Below are 18,500 nucleotides of genomic sequence, written 5' to 3' on the forward strand. Positions count from 1 at the left end.
GTTAAGGTCTGTAGTTAGAGATTAGAAGCGAAAACAGAAGAAAAGATTGGCAGAGGAAGATCTACATTAGTAAAAGATTAGATTAGATGTTTGCAAACAGAATAAGGATGTGAGATATTCTAGTGCTGGGGAAATGCGAGACTGGATCAGGATAGTCGTCGGACTGTAGCATGTATAATCATAAATACGCACAGTAGAATCCGTTTATAATGACATCGAAGGGAAATGACAAACACGTTATACTAAGCGGGCGTCATTTGGGTCACTATAGCCGGATATGATTTCTTGAAAATTAGTCATAATAAACGATGTCATTTTATACGGAGTCTTTATATCCAAACTTTCCTATAGAGAATTTAATATGAAAACCAAACTTAAAACTGCAATTACTTCATATTAAGCGGTTGGTCAATATAGGCGTAGTCATAATAAACGAATTCCACTGTATTNTTGGTCAATATAGGCGGAGTCATAATAAACAAAATTCCACCGTACCTTCACCTATTTTAACTAATTTCTGATAGAACTTATTAAGAATCAAAATTTTTATTTTATATTATGTATTCGTTTAATTAATAGACACTACAGTAGGTACCATTTACTTGTAGGTACATATTTATTATTCGAATCAAAGTCAACGATTCAATCACTCAATCAATATTTAAAGTGAACATAGGTACATATTACATACACATCTATCAACATATTACATGGGATATGTCTGGTGATATCTAATTGTATAAAGCTACTATTATGTTAAAACATATGCGGGTGTAAAAGAATTACTGGTTTTGTTGCCTCGAGCGGATAAAACTTGCTTCTACGTAAAAAAAAAGACTACTCACGAGCTACACTACAACAGACAAAACAAATGTTGAGAGGCACATCACGAATTCGGACACAAACAGAAAGGCTCTGCACAAGGTCCTTGAGTTCCATTTAGCAAATTCGTACCGCGAGATTGGAAACGGGTGAGGACAGATTGCACTAGCCTATTTTTCCAAAAATTATCCAGTAATAATAATGTTTGCACCAATTTTGATATAAAAAGGTACGCCACTGCAAAGGTTATTCGAAATTAGCCGCAGATCCTTTAAGGGCACCTACTACAATTACCATTTAATTTATAACGTTTTGGTAATATGTAAACGCAAATTGGCCTTATTTATACGATTACGAAATGAAAATGAAAACAGTTTTGTTTCGTTCCTATCTATGTAATTAACAAAGGGACACAAAAAAGGCGAAAATAATTTAAAATTTATTAAAATATTAGAAAGTACTTGGAAAAAATATTATCGGTATCCACATGTATTAAAATCGAAAGGTATATTTTTAATTATTGGCAGAGAACTTAAACTAATCGGAGGATAGTTATCAGACAAGTCGCATACAAACAGACGAATTTAATAATGATAAGACGAAAAAAATATAGAGGTAGATACTTAAGAAAAACACCAAAATTTTATTTTACACGTATTTAGATTATCTACAGTCTAATTGAAACCGTAACGCGGGCTTTAACCGTAGGTACATTGAACAAGTGCGATTTCGTCTACTTATTTGTAAAAAAAATTCAAGGAAAACCGTTTTTTATGTCAATATGTACAGCCATATTCATACGGACGATAATTTTGCCGGTTGTTTATTACGTTGTAATTAGGCAGCTAATTCTAATGATCTCCAAAAATTTTATACCTATCATATGTATAAAATTCCTGCAAAAGCGTAACAAATTGAATAAATTCCATTAGTGTTTGTGGTGATGAGACAAGTATGTTTTTGTACTCTACCGCAGTGAGTTCAATATACACAGTTTTGCTGAGCGAGTGTTCTGGAGGATGAGGCTCACTTAGGAATTTCGCGATGTCGTACGCACGTGAATTCCACACGTGGTAACCTAAACCGACACAACAGTTTCACGGAAGATGCATTTATGCATAATATACAATATACATAACCAAGTTTTATGATGTAGGTACAAGTATTATTGACTTATCATCATTCTAAAAATATTCAGGAAATGGAGACGTATGCATGTTTACAAATTAGAAAAACTATGCATGTTTTTAAATTTCAATGACTGTTTACGTAAGTAGGTTTTATTATCTACCCATACGCATTCTATTATAATTATATCCTAAATAAATAGAACTAATACTGAAAAAGTACTAAAAATATCGGAACACATAACACAAACGTAGAAATTCAGAATCAGCCAAGAAAAATTAAGATTATCTTAAGTAAACCAATTGTTGTACTTTAAACTAATTATGTCATTAATATATATAGTAATAAAAAGGTGGAACCAATGGCAAACACAAATTGATAATGAAAAATTATTTTATTGTAAAATTTAAAATCGTTATCAGCAATTGTCATCAGTTTACTTGTTGGAATTATTGATTAATTATCGAATGTTCGCGCCCATTTTACAATTTTATATTACCATAGTGTTGTCGCCAAATAGCCGATATAATGACACTAACAATAAATTCTAAAAATCCATGTTACTTTAATAAAAGATTTAACACAAGTGATAAAAAACCTGTATATGATTATTTCTGAAGCAGGAGATAGCTTCGCTATTACGGCGGCCATCTTTTACACACGACTTAGTCTATTGTGCCAAAAAATTTTACGACTTTACATAAAATTCAAAATTCACAGTGTAATATCCTACAAACATACTCAGATATACATATATACATGAGCATGTCCGGTTAGCATTTTATCACATATCACATCAAAATGATCAAAAATGCTGGTAATGCAAGTGCAAGTTGTTTGTGGGTCAAAGAAGAGAAAATCTGGGGCTTGCAAAACACGTCGTTACGAATGAAATATCGTCTTTGAAAATTTTGACATTTGTTAAAGACAAAACAAGTTCGTGAATTGTTTTGGAGCTAAAACATACGCGAAATGTTTTCGTACTCCAATAAACAAGCCAATGGTTAAGCTAAAATAAAACCGGCCAATTGTGAGCTCGTTTAAACAATATTTTCGATTTCGTATGTAATGTGCCTCAGGTGACCGGGGTGTGACTTAAGCCGCAAGTTCTAATTCCGGGCTAATGGAAAATTCACGTTTTAAACCCCTCCCCCCATCTAAGACGTGACATGACCCCTCCATCTCGCCACTTCTTTCTTTCTTTTCTAAATTTACAATAATAATTCAATTTATTTTAAATTAATTCTAAAATCGTTACGTAATGCAAATATAAACCCCCTCTCACCCCCACGTAACAGGACTATAAAATCCGGCTTGATACCCCCATCCCCCCAATTAGCATTACGTAATTTATAGACAGGGCGTTCAACTTTACTCCTAACGCCTCAAAAGAAACACACCTTTAAAATAATAAAAAAAATAAAAAAAAAAATACTACAGATGGCGTTTACAGCGCCATTTGTCGTATTTTCTAAAACGCGCTGTTAAGACAGCAGGTAAAGGTTGGTCTGTGTTCTGTCGGAGCTGCCTGCGACGCGCTGATGAGATCCAAAAAGATCAAAATCGCGATCCGCGTCTGGCAGTTTCGACAGAATACAAATCACTTCGAATTATTTTATTCGATTATGGTAACGTGCCTACCACGTTGAGGTGAGCTACGCCGGGATTCGTTTTAACAAGTAGATATCCATATATTTAAATGAACCTTGCCGAAGCATACGTAATCCTTAAATGTAGCACTGTACTATAGATGGCGTTTACAGCGCCATTTGTCGTATTTTCTACAACTTTAAAACATGCTCTCCATTTAAAAATTTCATTATTTCCAGATTTTACGTCAAATTCTAGTAAGAAATATACAATTTTTTAATGCTGTCGAAGTAATTCTTTCCGATTTGGAACTTGACACCATGTAAGCTAATCGTTGTTCAGCAAAATCTTGTGTAAATGTTTTAAAAAGTGAATAAATTGTTTTATTTCCACTCACAGTCAATCAACAATTGCGTTGCGGAACTACACGAATAGATAGCATCTTGAAAGTTTGTAATTGTGACTCATGTTAAATTGATATTGTATTCAGCGATCGTCTATAATGGTCGAACACATGTATAGAGACATTGTTTTTCAAAAAATTCAGTTGTTTAACAATTTCTCCCGTTAGATCACGTCCAACCAAGTAAATTGTCCAGACACTGTCCGAATACAAATATGTAATAGACAAAAATGTTTATTTTTATTTATCAGCTACTTTACTTGCACATTCTGTTTCTTAAACAACAAACTAAATTACTTTTAATTATGCAAGATCAACAGCAAGAGACGAGAATTTTTTTAAATAATTGGAGTCTTAGGTGCATGGCCCTCGTTATTTTTAATGGTTATGTTTTTCTACATTCTAATTATTTTGACTAAAAGATAAATCTCAAATATAACAAATTTTCACTTTAATACAATCCAATTAAAAGTGGTATCTGACACACTAAATTTTAAAGCAGTTGGCCTTTATTTAATGGAAATTCATAATAAAAGAATTATTAAATAAACACAAATTTTCACTTCCTGTTCTACTAAAATCCGTTGTTAAAAGATGCCAAAATGTAGAGAACAATTCTCACGTGTAGTTACGACAAAGTTTGTAAAAATACATTTGAAAGTTAAATGTACATTTGCAATAAACTATTATTAGATTCTGATACTATATTTAAATGTGTTTTGCATGTTGTAAGTGTTATAACTGCTTTTAATCTTAATTTTGAATAAATATGAGAATCTTCTTGCATGATGCGTTAGGTGATTTTCTTCAATAAAATACCCATAATATATTCAATTTGTTTAATAACATAACGCAGTGCAATAATTATCATACTTGATGGTCACGCTATAAATGCTAAATAGAAAATAAAGTAACACGAACTTTTACTTAGCCTGAAATTTAATTTAATAATTGTTAATTTGTATGAAGTTTACTGATTAGTTACTTATTAGAAGAGCACCTAATTCATCTTTTAATTTTAACACTTGATATAAAATGGATTTTAAGACCTGAAATCGATGAGATACGTGTAATAACGTACACAAACATCTATATAAATTGCACATCAGAAGACTGTTGAAATTAACATTGGATGGTAAAATACCTCTTACAATTTTATTCGTAAATAATCCACTACTTACGTATTAAAAGTAATACTTACTAAAACTGCAAGCAAATTGATGTTGCTTAATAAAGAACAGTTATATATTATCCTTCGAAAAGATTTTAAAATTCTCTGGCTTAATCCAAAAATCCTTTTATTTGTCCAAGGTTTGCAATGTACATTTAATACTATGAAGTGTAATTAATACTTTCACAAGATTTAGTTTTAATCCGGATGCAATTAATAATCAAGTGAAACAAAATCGATCTTCCAAGTTAAACGGCGCCAAGTTCATTATGTTGTTGGTGGGTTTTTGACAAGTAATTTTTTACAGCTAAACGATGATTTCTTACTAGCAATTGCACAATAATTTTCGCCAACATCGAAACGGCTACATGGGCAGAAAGAAAACGATTTTTTTGTTTCTGCTTGTTCTTATAAAACGTATTTTGGCCGTATTCCAATGGAATGGTAACACATTTGTTCCGAGATGAAAACTAATTCTATCGAAACTGGCACAGCAAACTAACTTCTGCAAACATTAAAAATTTTTGTTTGGTTTTAAAGGTCAGTTATTATGTGTAGCCATAATCACGTTATACATTTATTTACTGTTGTGTTACGAATAAAAAGATATGGTAACACAAATGCATGTTTGGCATTTTGCTAGCGGTTTTTATTATATTATTATTAAGGAAATCATTGTCAAAAAGGTTTATTAAATTTTATTATAATTTAACATTTTCAGTAGTGGCTGGTCGATAATTACAATTACCCTCATACGAATCTAGTAGTGATTCCTTTATTTCAACATTAAGTTGTTACCTATATATAAATCCGCACACAATAATTGTTTATAATTTAACCCACTTTCTACAGGACATTTATCTATATTTTTCTCTCTACAGTTACAAATCAAAATTGTCTAATTGGCTAAAAAAATAAACAAAAACCTATCTTTCCCACATATACTACTAATATTATTAATCAAAAATTATTCCACTACCTATTCCCCTTTAATATGCGACCCCTCTTTTTTAGATATTCTTTTCAACAGGATCGGCCCATTTCCACTTTGACATATCACTTATCTTACTACATTCATCCGAATCTTTACTTTCATCACGTCTGCTCAATGTATTCAGCAAAGTTTTCTCTCCCACTTCGCATATTTTACATAATCCTTCATCCTTCTTCATCCAATACTAAATCTTCTACATTAATTCCTCATTTATAACGTTGCTATTTTATTCCTTTCAAATATCCTGGTATACGATTCCCTGTCAATGCTCCCACATCCAAGCGCTTAGGGAACTTCACTTATCATTTCATCTCATCTCAACACATTCCAATTATTCCCAACTCGTTTAACTATTCCTCATTTAATTTTAATTCCCTTCATACGCCTCCTTTCTTTCTTTCTCATAACCTATTTTTTGTTCCGATTTCTAAAATCCACCCATTCCAAAGTTCCCTATTTGTTTTAATTTTATTCATACATTATAACCATTTTTTAATAAATTAATAATTCTATTTATTGCTATCTAACTGATAAAAAGTAAAAAATATACATTTGAATTATAGATACTTATAAAAGTCGACTGTAATTTTGCAAGAAAGTAAGAAATATCTACGATTAATAGTAAGTAACCTAGTTTTTTGTAACTAATTGAATGAAAAAACTGATAATTAAAAAAAAGAAAGTTATATAATAAACAATTGGAAGATTAATATGTATAATATCATTTTTGATTGCGAATAAAAAAAAATGTAAAGATAAGTATCATGAAGCTTTACCAAGTCTTAGAATTACATAGGTACTAACTCCAATAAATTTAACAACGTCATTTGGAAGTGCTTAAATTATACAACTTCTGCTGCGGGCTATTATAACTATTCTAGTTTGAATAATAAAAACATATGCAGTGCCCTTTAAGGAATAGAAACGTTATTTGCCGTCTAAATTTCCAAAAAAAAAAAAGAATTCTATAAAGTGAGTGGTCTCGTTTCTATTAAAGGATAATAAATCTGGGTCGAGCGGACAATAAATTTCAAGCAGTATACTTTAAGAAATCTCAACAAAACATGCAATTTTACATATATTATACCTGCATACACTAAAACAAATTAACCTGACAATTGTTAAAATGAAATTTTATTTAAATTTATATATATTTGATTGCATTGACTTCTAATTGATAAGAATTCATATTCAATACTACCCTTATACATATGTATACATAAAATGAACAATTGTTTTTTTTTTTTAATTTTGGCATCTTCAGCCGGGTAGTAGCAGTATCTATCAAACTGCTTGTGGAAATAAAATTAACGAAGTTTTTGGAAATGTATACTACCTTCATTTCGTTTACATAACATATAAAAAAGCCAAAAAAAATATGACAATCCCAAAGAATCTTCTGTTTTTACGAAAATATAAATTATATCATACTTAAGTGTTTTGTGTAATATATTTATCGCAAAACAATCGAAGTACTCAAAACCAATACGTTAAGTACATCACTTAATTACATAAATATTACTTCATTTCAGTGGCAGACTATCGAAAAATTAACCGTGTGCGTATAGTAGGAAATACTCAAAGCGTCATTTAACTATTTCAAGGAATATTAGGTATTTCAATCATCTGATAAAACACGTATTTCAGCGTCAGATATTTACTACTTATATACAAACAATATCAATAGCAGAACTTTTAAAACTAATTAGTTATATTAGTAAGGCAGATAAATAAATGAAGACTTCATTAAACGAACTTTTAACGATTTTACCAAAATAAAATGTAATCTGAAGATTAAGCATCAATAAGATTTTTCTCTTCATTTTTCGGTTTGGATTTTAACGGGCTAATAAAAGAAGAAAAATTTAATAGAAATCACAATATCGAACATTCTTATTGTAAAATCGTTTTTTATGATTAAAATACTTCTAAAGTTTGAAAGCAAATAAAATAACGAAGTGGTATCTTGACGAATAAAGTGCATAAGGACTTTTCATATAAAGAAAATTTTCTTGATCCCCTTTCCATGTCAATAGAGTCGGGACAGAAGCAGGACCGGGTCCAAAGCGGAACCAAAAATCTCTACTCTTAAATTTACCTGCAAGTATCCCAAAAGGATTGGTCAAAAACGAAGCTATTAACACCATAAATTTTCATTGCGGTAGATACTCAATATTATGTAAATATAAATAAAATAAAGCCTAGATTAGGATCATAAGGTTAGGATCAGGTTTTTGTCTACAGGAATGTACGAAAGGAAGTTATTAGAGTTAGTTTAGGTTAAGTTGGTTATGACGCGTAGTGATTTTTGCACTTGGTAAAGCTCCGTGATACCTGTCTTTACTTCAACTTGATACCTTTTACAGGCCACAAGTGTCGGTTCACTTTTATCCTGGTTTCGTTTTTGTCCATGATTTCTCTCCAAAGGATTTCGCCACATTCTATATCAGGATTATATTATGGACTAGAGTTATTCTCATATGTACTCGGATTTGTTAGAAATTATGATACGGACAGGGTTTTGTGTATGCTGCAACTGTTTTCGAGAAATGGCGATTTTCTGTTCCGATAGCATAGTATAGAAACCTACTTTCTTATTTATTAAGACATTACATTAAATTCAAAAAAGTCATATGTACCCTTTATTACAATGCAGCTGTTAATAACAGCTTTGCACTTGTATTAAGTGTGTCATGATACTTTTTGAATAACGCATAAAACTGTTGACGTTACGTTAGCATTAATTTGTGCACGTTTTTCTACTGTTTTGGTTTGTAATAAAACGATGTTAAAGCTAATCCTGGTGCTTCTTATAAATGGTATGTAAGTTAAGTACAACATATAGCATACAGACATATATGTTCACGTATTTACAATTAAATTACCAAGGTCCTTTTGGTAATAATTTATCGCGTATACCTGTAAAATAGGTTAACAGTTGTGTATATGGCAGAGACAGTTCTCCGCTGTTGACATTCGAGATTTATACTACATTGCAATTTAGAATATTCTGAAATGTTTTAATTAAGCACACAACACAAAACGAGCATAGATTGATGGAGGGTCAAACCCGAAGATATTAGATCCGTTCATATCTTTACCGTTGCTTAATAACACATTAATTAAATTACGATCTTTTCCAAATTTATTATGTAAATAACAAGAAAAACAAAACACACTAATTTATTAGTTATTGTTAGTACAATTCAGATTAAAAAGAAGTTATGCTAATATTTTTCTAGATTATCATTAATTAAAATGAAAAAAAGACTGCAGTTTAATAATTTATATTAATTAATATCAATACTGTACAACTTAAACTGTTTTTAATCCGTAACAAATTTAGCACTGCCTTGATGTGGATCATCTATTTTATTTAATATTAATGAAAGTGCTGCTTTTATTTTTAATGCACAAAGTTATTTTTGGCATAAAGAAAAAATCATGCTTCATTTTTTTAACGTATTAAGGTCAGCCAAAAACTAAAAATAAAAAAATGAAAGTCAACAAAACGTTTAAAAAGACATGCAACAAATGCGCTCTACTTGTAAAATTATAGCAAACAATAACATCTGTTTGTTTTGAGAAAATTCTACCAATAAGAATACTTTTTAAATTGCTAATTCTCACAAAAGTTTGTTAACAATTGAATTATCTACAAATTTTTACCATAAAAATGTTACAATTAAAAACAGACTAAAATTATCAAAAAAAAAAAAAGATTTAAGGGTTATAAATTATTTCTTTCAATTTTATTAAAAAACACATCAGATGTTTTTGTGAATCATTTTATTGTATTATTTGAGAGATGGGGTCATGAATAACCAAATATCACTATTCTAAATCTATATGACTGGTCAAAATGGCCAATCAACGCTTTTAGGCAATTTAAACTTCCCATAAAGTAATAATATTCAACCCGAACCTTTATCTCTAACCGTTTGCGAGCAATTATCTAATCTAGAGATGGACCTGGTACCTGGTTTGGATCCGGTACCCGATGAATTTGGCATTTTAAGGATCTGGCCAGTTAACGGATAATGACACAAGGTACACGGCCTATTTCTGGGAAGTCTGCCATAATCAAGACATGAACCATTAATCGTACTGGTTAATACCGGATAACCGGGTTAACGGCATTAGTTGCGCCGATTACCCGACCTAATACGCAACAAAATCACTCTTTGGTGATCCGAAGCTAATCCAATCTAGGTCTACCTTTGCCCTTCTTACCTCCTGTTTCTGTTTCTATGTTTAGTTTCTCTTAGTAACTCTTCCTGTTTAGAAGGTGTCCTACTTTTGATTCCCTAACGCCCTCTAATCTCCTAATCTTATTAAAAATTTATCTTAGAATGCCTTTTGGCATTTGCCTATAGGCATTGATCAAGCCCAGAATTCGCGGAGCGCCTCTATTTTAATCATTGACTATAACATAGTATTGCGTTTACGTAAACCTATACTTTTAGTCTTTGCGGAAACGATAGTGTAGCGGGCACACGTGTGCGTGAACGGCTTATCGATTCGTCGAGTAGCCGCGGGTGCCTTTCTTCATGTGCGCCGTAATTGTAAATGTGTGTGTCGTATCTGCGTTCTGGAAAAGCAGTTAAACAGTTCAAAGAAAAAATAAACTATCCGGATGTTTCCAGAAGGTTCCAGAAAGTAAACAAAGAGTATTTAAAGAAGAGACGACAAAGTTCATTTTGTACGCTTTGAGTTGAGTTTGAATTTCGACAACCTCTATTATTTTAAATATTAGATAAAGGACGAATCTCACTAACGTACATAATCACTGAAATTAATATTAGGATAATTGTATAGGTGGATATTTTACAGCAACACAAGGTAATGAAAGTTAATTAAGTGAAAACAATTTTTTATACTTGTAATAGGCTCTCGGTACTCATGTAACACATGTTCCAAAGGTACATTTATATTAACTGGTAACAAATGTTGACTAGAAGAAGCAAGCAAATAAATAAGTGACTGAAACGAGATACCTGTCAAATATAGGTTCTTATTTATGCCGAAAAAAATAATAGAATTAGCATTCGTTGTGGGCGGGACGATATTTACATTATTGATTACATTGACAAGGCTGATGTAAAGGCAATCTAACAGGTGTGAGAAAATGTTTGGTGCGACTGACTGTTTTTGTTTCCCCCTCACTCCCACAACGAAAACATTCTGGCAAAATGCCTGCTTTCCTTTGGTCAAGGTAAGAAATCGCATAATTTTCACGACACTTACGATTACGGAATTAAACAGTCGAATTTACATGTATGCATATTATTTATAATGTGTAGAACATACGTAAACATACTGTATTTGCCATAGGCAGAACGCACATTCACTTTTTAAATGGCAAATGATTTATTTAGAATTTTGTATATTCGACATTCAGTTTTTGATCAATAAATTAAACCTACAATTTGAATTAGGAGATAAGTTGCGTACAGAATACGTAAGTACAATGTAATATGTTAAGCAACATCTCTCACTTGCAACGTAATATATCTTTCTATGGAAAAATAAATAAAATACTCCTTCATGCAGGTAGCTTCTACCTATTTTCCTGGGATTATATTCAGCTCAAAGGAAATTATAAGAAGTTGATTTCCATCTTACAGAAGATCCTAACAATAATGTTTTTATTTTTTTGTTAAAAAGCTTTCATATTTCAATAGAGATTTCATGAAAATTAATGGAAAAAATTAATATAAGAATGAAACAATTAGACAATGAAAATTCATGAGAAACAGATCACTAAACGATCAGAAATTCGAATTTCCAAAATACAGTTATAATGCAAGTAATACAAAATGATATATTCTGCCTTTGCGATAAGTTTTACTAACAATTTTAACAAAAGGTTTTGCTAAATTTATATATGTAATAATAGATTATGTGATTTTGTATGAGATATTTTTTCTACAGATAAACTTTTTGATAGGGGAACCCTTGTTAATGTTCACTTTTCGCGTGAAACCCCTGGTTTTGTGGTTTTAATGCAACTATTCCGAAATGGATTACTTCGCGGAGCGTTAACTTGTTTTCTCGCTTTGAATGTTATCAAAAAATACAAGTTTGGTAGAACCCTTCAATGATTTCTTCATGAAACTTTGGGGTTCCGTGGAAGACAGTTTCAGAAGCGCTATTCTAAAGGATTGTTGAATGTAAGTAATTTATAAGTTTGTTACAAAAAGCAGTGGTGGGGCATAACTATAGTATTCATTACACAAGTGGACACAATAACTAAACAAATCAATAACAGCAATGAATAATGTCTATTGTCATTAGAGAAACCGATTTTATTTGATCGTCCTCAACATAACTTTATCAATTTTGAGTGTCCGTTATCAACGGCCAATTTTACATGCACAAAGGAAATAAAGATTGCCTTAGGTACTGCTGTTGAGATGTCTTGAAGAAAAGATAAACTTGTATGCACATCGTAGGAAATTGATTGAATTGTAAATACATACTACCATAAAAAAAGACATTGTCTGGATATCCATCTCAAAAGAAAGAAAGATGTACCTAATATTATAAGTTATGTAATTGTCTAGGAAACATATATCGATATTCACGGTAAATACTCGAAAATAAATCACCCAAGAATCTAAGGACACATTTGCATAAACAGATAGGTATTGCGATTGAAATTAATCAAAATGTAATTTTTCAGATTAGCGTTAAATTTATACGTGGTAAACATGCTAGCAAGGTCAAGAGATCGTCGAAAAATGTAAGAGTAGTAAGAAAAAAAAAACAGGGAAGTAAGTCTAAAGGTTAATTCTATTTTTTTTTACTACGCCATTCAAACAGTAGGATGTCCAAACTACTAATCCCATCATCGTTTTATAGAATATAGAGGAATGAATAAAGACAGTTAAAATAAGTTACGGAGCTAATGTGTTAATAATTATCTATCAGAACTCACCACCGTTTAATTGAACAAAAGTGATTATGTACTATATTAGTACATTTTCACACCTACAAATTAAATGTTGCAAAAAAACAAGGATAAATCTTTACAAACGTTCACAATTTATATAATACATATGTAGGTATATTAAACGTTTTATATCCAAATTTTTTTTTCGATATTAGAGTTTAACCGCATTATTAAGGTTTGCCTCTGTGCTCTCGACTGGAATATGCCTATATTAATTTTGCCGGATGATCACTTAGAACTACAGGACCTGAATTTTCAAATTGCAACATTCAATACTTTGAATAACTATTTTTTATAATTTTCAATTAAGAATAAACATTCTTACTGTATTTAGACAGTATTTTAGTAATATTATAATTCAAATCATGCCTTAAAATTAAATTTGTTTTGAAAATTTGAAATTTTGAAGAAAATTTTAAAAATTTTCAGATTTGCAGTTTAATATTTTGTTTTAGTATAGGGGTGGAGAATACGCTAATGCCACTTCCACTAGGTGGCAGAAGTCTATGGCTATATTAGCTACCTCGAATTCTTAATAATTCCGACGTAATTTTTAATGTATTTACGGTTGAAAATAATGATATCTGTTTTACAATTTACAATATAAGCTACATTTATAAAGCTAAATAATTACAAAATTATGCTTATGATTAGATATCTTCAAGAGTTCAAGATAAGTACCTGGCACCAAGAAACAAAGTAACCGGTAATTATTTTTATTAATTATGTTGTATGCGTGTATGCGTGTTTGCGGATAAGTACCTGGCACCAAGAAACAAAGTAACCGGTAATTATTTTTATTAATTATGTGGTACTTTTTCACACAGATAAAGTTTTAACCTCCTGAAGTACGCTTAATTTGATCATACTAACAAAGGCTAACTTAATTGAACGATTTTGCAAATCAGTCTTCTTGATAAACTGTAAAAAGCAAGTATTAACTGTAATTTAATGTTGGTAAATATATGTGGAATGATTATTGCTTTATAAATTAACCGATTCTATTACGCTTCCGCCTTTTATTTTCGTATTGTTTTGGCACGTACTGATAAATGTAATTATCTCTTGATTGCCGCTTTTCTACATTCTGAATGTTGCAGTCAGTTCTCGATAAAGAATCCGCTCGTCTTTGCTGTTTTTCTTCTAATTGCTCCTCAGAACCGCATTATTGACAATGGCAGCGGTTAGCCTTGGTTCCCTTATTTACATGTCTTTGTTTACGACTCTATTTTTGTAACTTTGACTTTTTTTGCCTCATCTGTGAAACTTGAGATAAAAGATTTACGGACTACTACTGCTTGACGAGCTGGTGTGTGCCCTTCACTTTGCTGTGATCTTTCTGTAGAAAGTTTTACAAGCCAAGACGGTAGTTAGACAGTCACTCAGTCAGTCACTAGAGACAAACACTAATTTTCTCACACTTCGGTAACCGATTCTTTTGTCCCTGAATCGCCACGATTCAAGGTAACTAACAATAAAGGGAAGAACTAATAATGAAGTCGAGTTTTTTGCATGCTAAAATTTGCTCGCTATTCTCAATCCAATTCTACAGTATAATCCAATTCTTGTTGTAATTTTCAATGAAAAGAGGGATTAAAAGATAAAGAACTCTTCATAGACATTCGTTAACAGCATAAAATGTAAATACAAGAATCTTTAACCAATATTTCAAAAATGTTTAAATCAGATTTTTATATTTTTCCTATAAATAAATATTAAGGAAATGCTTTTTACCATTTTTGACTAACTGGCTAACTGAACTGCGTAGCAGACACATCTTATTGCCGATTCCTTATCCCAAGCAATATGGAAATGGAAATTTTCTTACCTGAAAAAGATAACAAAGTTAATCACCAAATGAAAACTTCACCCTTACATTTCTAAAAACTATAAAAATTATGTTAAAATGTGCAAAAATAATACCAGCAATATATAGTTATTGAGCCTTCCAAATTAATTCTGTTTGAAAATAACGAATGGTTTTGAAAATTCCGAGTCGTTTTATGCTTTTCCTGTTGCTGATGTTTATTTAAGATAAGCGAAAATGAAAAATGCAAATTAAATGCAACAAAAGATGTTTACCACACATAGGTTATGTGAGGATTCGTGAAATTAGGTAATTAAATAAGCTGCTGAATTGTAATGGGGTAATAAAGCCGTCGTAAAAATTAAAAAGGAAATTAGGTTAAAAGCCCTGCGAGATCCAGCACAAAAACCCATCGAGATGGAACGGAAAAGTGAAATGTGCGTAACAATTAAGCAGGCAATTACATCAACTAAAAGTTGACAGATTACGAATTACTTCCGATTAAAGCGCATGTTAATATCCGATTAATTAGCATACCAAAGTAAAGTCGGTGTCATTTAACAATATTAAAAATATGCCCTATCTGACCATAGAGTATCATAAAGTTGTTTTGTCACATGAAAAAAACGTAACACAAATAGGAAGTAAAAAGTTTTTAAATTACTAAGCCAGATAAATTAGGGACCGTTCGTGTATTATCACTCCGACAAGGGGGGGGGGGGCTAGACGGTCTTTGGGGTCGCGTAACGAAATGTGACAAATTTGATAAAAGGAAAAAAGATCGCAACAAAAATTCACTAATTAACACCTGCATGTACACATTGCCAGATTTGTCTATTATCTATTATCTATCATTTACATTATATAAATATTATCTAACTATTAACACTCTGTATAAGCATTTTTTTTATAAAAACTCATATTAAGACATTCCTGTATGTTTATGTTTAATTTCATTTATGGACTTTAAACGTTTTGAATTTCCTATTGGTAAAGAAAACATAAAATTAAAAAAAAAAACATAATTATTTAACTCATATATATGTACATGAGAAATAATTACAACAAATTATGATAATATTGATCGGCGTACATAATTATTTCAAAATGTACTCTTTGTATGGCCATATAGGTACGTCTGTACTTAATAAACGTAAAATTAAAATACCTCCAGCCAGTGGCTACAATAATTGTTGTGCAATATTGTATTGGTTGGTTCGGCTAATGAATGCATTCTGTGATTGCCCTACTTCTGTTTGTCGTGCCCATATGCGAATTACGCATACGAAACATCCTTTACAAAACGGGTTAAGCAGAGGGGCTCGTTAAGAATTTGATTTTTTTTCGTCTTGAGACGATTAAGGGCCGATGCGAATTACATTTCACCATCTTAACGTTCACGTATTATACATACTTTCATTTTTTATAAGATTTTTCAAGTACCTACACGCAGAAGTCGCTCTAAAGCCACTTATTACTGTTGAATATGAAAATTTTTTTTAGGAAACGAATACTATCAATCTATGTGTTTACTGCTATTATAATAGATGTAATAGTAGATGCAGACAGACACCGGGAGACCTTCAAATGGATATTTAAAGCGTTAAATAATATGCGTAATACCTTCTTTAGAATATGATTTAGCTGCTAAAAGCCACGTAATTTTCGCTTTAGGGAAACTATCTATCGATTCACCTGCATGATATGCTAATTGCAAGCTGGCATGAGGCGCACAATCTATCCCTCTTGCTAATAATATTTTATGTCTTTTCCGGAACAAGTATATAATGACGGAAAACCTTGGCAACTTTTAAACGCGTGTCCTAAAATTTGTCAGCCCCTCTTCCTGAGATAACGTTTATTGTCTGTTCGAATTTAAAGTAAAAACAAATTGAGGTAATTTTGGAGTGAAGTTCTCTTATCACACGTTACGCCTGCAGGAAGCTAATAAGCAAAAATTAACAGATGAATTTCTTTTTTACCGAAAGGACCCCACTAGATCTTTGCGAAAAATGGCCCTCAGGCAAATTCTTTGAAACATTGGATTCTGGTAGTTCCCGAAGTGTAAACAAAAAGTTTTTGAGATATGGTGTACTACACTTTTGCAGAATTGAACTTTAAGGGACCATATCTCAAAAAGATGAGTTTTCACGACTTGGCGCCTGTGAAGACTTTAGATGTATTATACGTCGAGAACTACCAGAATCCATAGTTTGACAGGTGGCCTTTTTCCGTAAGGAACTCGCTTATATTTCCCCGTGGATTCTTATGACAAAAAAAGATGTTTAAGCACAAAGAGCATTCATTTAGCACAAAAAAGAAAAACCATTTTTCTCTTTACTTATTCACAAGAATTAGAGGACTTTTCAAAGTGCAAGTAACTTTAACCCCGGATTCTAAAAGAAACGCCGGATTCGCCGAGTACTGGATCCAAACCCGGTCCATCCCTATTAAAAACATTGAAAACTTTACAATATTTTGTATGTTCGCCTATGTATGTATGAAACAGAATTAAAAAACTGGATTTGAAAGGAAATTATTTATTATTTATAGTCATGGTAATTAATTTGTTCCAACCATAAATCTACACTCATTATCAGTATGCAGTTAGTGCATTGTTATTATAATACGTATGTAGTGGGATGTAATAACGTATAATAAACAGTATTTGCAACCGTTTGAACAAATTGGTTCATAAACAACTAATAATATACACAGACAGACGGCTTCTTATTATATGTGCACTTCCCTTTATTTTAGGTCGGAAGATAAAACCATAATAAGTGTGTCGATCCTTATCAGAAACAGCGAGCGGCCTCTCTTTAATAACACTGGTCATAAAACAACTAGCATCGTTCATAATCATAATACAATGTTGTATCAGCAACGGAAACATTTACAGAAAAATCATAATAAGCAAATGTATCTATGTAAATAAATCTAATCTACAAATTACTTAAACCCACTAGTTAAGTAATGACGAAAAATACCAATAGTACTCGATTTTTTCAGCAAAAATTCGCTTTATCGCTTGTAATGACCTACTAATGAAAAACAAAGATCAAAGATGCCCGAATTCAGTCGCAGCAGAGAAAGAGTCGTTAAGTACGAAATATTTTTCAATTACAAGCTATTAAGAAAAACGAGCGCGACCTTAAACCAACTACTGCCATTTCTACTAAAGGCGTACACGGTAAAATAATTCGAATTGATCGTAATGATCTGGAGAATAAGGCAAATATATAGAATTACACACCAACACATTTCTCATTCTTTCGGTCAAACATCCTTGCTTCTAAATCGCCCACCGCTCAGCCAAGTTCAATTCAAACCCACTTCAAGTGCTCCCATGGTGAATGCGACAACATACTTATCCAGAATTATGAAATAATTTAAACCACGCAAGAGAAGACAAACATTTTTTGGTGGCAAAAAATGCACTGAATGCCTACACAAAAATTATTGTGACACCTCACAAGACGCAGCTCCAAGAAGGCAACTTCAAAAAGGTACAAATAAACTGCTTCACCAATTTATTATGACTTGCATGGGCGCAACGAAGTACAGTGAACTAAAATTGTTGTTACTGAAAAGCAATGAAAATCTCAAAGAAAAAAGAATAAAAGAATA

General features: G+C 31.6%; 1 protein-coding gene across 2 annotated transcripts in view; it reads right to left on the reverse strand.

Annotated features, from left to right (window-relative positions):
• LOC108736656 (activating transcription factor 3) overlaps positions 1-18,500 on the reverse strand; it is a 50,318-nt gene that overhangs the window by 10,971 nt on the left and 20,847 nt on the right. Inside the window, exon 2 of one of the 2 annotated variants that reach the window (XM_025976014.1) lies at positions 14,798-14,891. The exons of the other annotated variant lie outside the window; for it this stretch is intronic. The gene's annotated coding sequence lies outside the window, so the exon portion shown is untranslated. The remainder of the gene's footprint in view (positions 1-14,797; positions 14,892-18,500) is intronic. 2 annotated transcript variants of the gene reach the window in all.

This window comes from Agrilus planipennis, unplaced genomic scaffold (genome assembly GCF_000699045.2).
Source record: "Agrilus planipennis isolate EAB-ADULT unplaced genomic scaffold, Apla_2.0 scaffold12, whole genome shotgun sequence".
Classification (NCBI taxonomy): Eukaryota; Metazoa; Arthropoda; class Insecta; order Coleoptera; family Buprestidae; genus Agrilus; species Agrilus planipennis.